The sequence below is a fragment of the Thunnus albacares genome, chromosome 20 (assembly GCF_914725855.1).
Source record: "Thunnus albacares chromosome 20, fThuAlb1.1, whole genome shotgun sequence".
Lineage (NCBI taxonomy): Eukaryota > Metazoa > Chordata > Actinopteri > Scombriformes > Scombridae > Thunnus > Thunnus albacares.
In genome coordinates, this window is record NC_058125.1 from 13,049,995 (window position 1) to 13,052,906 (window position 2,912).

The following is a 2,912-nucleotide window of genomic DNA, read 5'->3' on the forward strand; positions in this document are numbered from 1 at the left end:
CCCTTGAAGGCCTCAGTGGAACCCTGTGTCCTAGAAATTGCGTTTATACGGTGCTCTATGGCAGAAAAGTGACTTTTTTTGGTGGGAACCAAACATTTAAGTTTGGCCAGGAACAGTAAACCTTGTGAAATTTCCGGGACATGTGTTGTCTTTGGCTTTAGTGGGTAGCTTTTTGTTGTTTCCTGATAGCTCTGTGCAGTAGGTTGGACTCTGACCCTGGCTGCAGTGGGTGGGGAGAGTGGATAGGTTGGGATGAATAGAGTTTATTCTTCCTCCTTCAACTCCTGATTTGTGACTGTGAAGTGAAGGGCATGAGAAAAGTGAAAGAAATGTGAGGATGCTCCCAGTTCATGAATTGCAAAAAAATGTTTCCCCTCTATAAATTCAATAGCTCACAAAAACTAATTGGTATAAAAAGTTGACTTGGCATATGTATGATTATGCTTGAGGTTGGAATTACAAATAATGTGATACAGAGAGACATATTTGAGGGGCAAATGGAGATGAATTGGAGAAAGTTTGATGGCTTTTTGTAAAAAAACGAGTTGGCCTGGATGCTCTCAAGCATTTTTCCAGAAGGTCAAACAATTTTGATGTATTTGTACTTTACTTGAGTATTTTCTTAGATTTTCTCTGGATGCATCCTCGTGTCACATTTCATATGTGTATAACTTGTTCAGCTCTAAACTTCTCAGATGGTTTCATTTTATAATTGTTCAACGATCAAAGAGGTGAAACTCTCCACTATTTCACAAAAAAGCAAAGCTTCAGTCCAAAGTCCAAAACATGACTACAAATGTGTGTCTTAAAACTTTGTTTTTATTTTCCTACCACATTAATTGTCTCACGACCCACAAGTTTTATCTTGTGACCCACTGGAAGGGTCTTAACCCCTTGGTTGGGAACCGCTGGACTAAACTAAACTGTGTATGAAGCAGGTAAAACTATAACTATCTCAACTAGTTGTGACAGTACATTGATGCATCAGTAATAACAAACTAATAATGTCATATAAAATCATGAAGAATAACTGCAGAACGAGCACTTTAAATTTAGATGATTCAAGTACATTTTACTGATAATACTTGTCTACTTTTACTTGTGAGTATGATTTTGAGTAATATTTATAATGGATTTAGTATTTTTACATTGTTGTATTTGTACTTCTATTTACCTAACAGACATTTTATATACAGAAATATGATCATCTTATATCATATAGACCAAACTACCCAACAGTAACATAATAAATGGTTAAAATTTGTTCCACCTCAACTGGCTGCAACATATAAGTGCTGCTTACATGTGAATACATCAATGATTAATGATTAGCCAATTCAATTACAATATACTGTATGTATAGACCGTGAGTCTGTGGCCACTTTGCTTTTGATACTTAAAGTCCTCCTGCTCTCAGAAAATGTTTTGCCTGTTATTACTTCAGTTGGATGTTTGAGCTTCACTGTGCAGGATGACGTGTGTGCAGACTTTGACACTAGAAGACTGTTTTCACTTTCATTTGCTGAACACAGAAAGTTTCTCTGAGCTCGTCGAAAATCTGAGTTTAAGGAGTGAACCTACGAGCATGATTTGACGCATATGATGCAGAAACTAGAGTTGAAACAAGTAAGCGATTAACCGATAGGTTGATCCACAGAAAATTAATTGGAAACTATTTTCATAATGGATTTATTATTTATTTATATTTATTGATTGATTTTTTTCTAGCAAACATTCATTGTTTGCAGCTTCTTTGGTTTGAAGATTTTGCTGCTTTTCTTTGTCAAACTGTACATGGTAGTAAACTGAATGTAGAGCTGCAACGATTAGCAAATTAATCAATTAGTTGCCAAATACTGAATTAATTGCCAACTATTTTGAAAATCGATTAATCATTTGGAGTCATTCTTTAAGAAATTAATGTCCAACAACAAACAAATATTTTCTTTAGTTTTCTATATAGTAAACTAAATATCTTTGGGTTGTGGATTGTTGGTCGGGACAAACAAGACATTTAAAGACGTCACCTTGGGTTTTGGGAAACAGTAATTGTGACTTTTCACCATTTTCTGACATTTTATGGACCAAACAATTAATTGATTAATCAATAAAATAATTGCCAGATTAATCAATAATGAAAGTAATTGTTAGTTGCAGCCCTGTATCTTTGAGTTTCTGACTGTTGATTGGACAACAATCTTTAAGTACGGATTCCTCCGTGTCAATAGTCCGTTTATTGTTGGTACGGAATTATTACGCATGCGCATTGGTATTGATTGTACAAGATCAGGTCAAATTGTTTCAAAATGGAGGAACATTTTTGTTTGCAGGTGATACGCCAATCGTTCCCATGGTTTGGGTTAAAATGGTTTAGGCACAAAAACCACTTGATTAGGGTTAAGGAAAGATCATGGTTTGGGTTAGAACAGTAAAATGTGGTAAAAAAAAAATGTCCCACTTAACGGTACTAAATTGCCTGATGTGACAGTAAAAAAAATGTCTGGTTACTGGTCTACAAGAGGACTGGCAATAAATTCTGGGAACCCATTCTGTACCAATAGAACAAACTACTATCTGCACAGAAAACCAGTCTGGACCAACAGCCTGTAGACGATCCCGTTCCTTGTCAATAGTTGTAAATTATTGCACTGGTTCCGTAGCCTTAGCCGGTGCCTTTTATATCATGCTGGATAGTTTAATTAATAATAATGCATCATATTTTAATTGTTATATGTTTATGAGTAAAATCTGAATCTGCAACATAACCAGTAACATTTATCTGTAAATGTAGTAGTACAATGTTTTCATTCATAATCATCATAATAAATCTGTAGCTGTTTTTGGGGGCCTTTTAGTTGGGGGCCCCAAACAGTTGAATACCTTTTCCGATGGTAAAGTCACTGCCGCCCCTG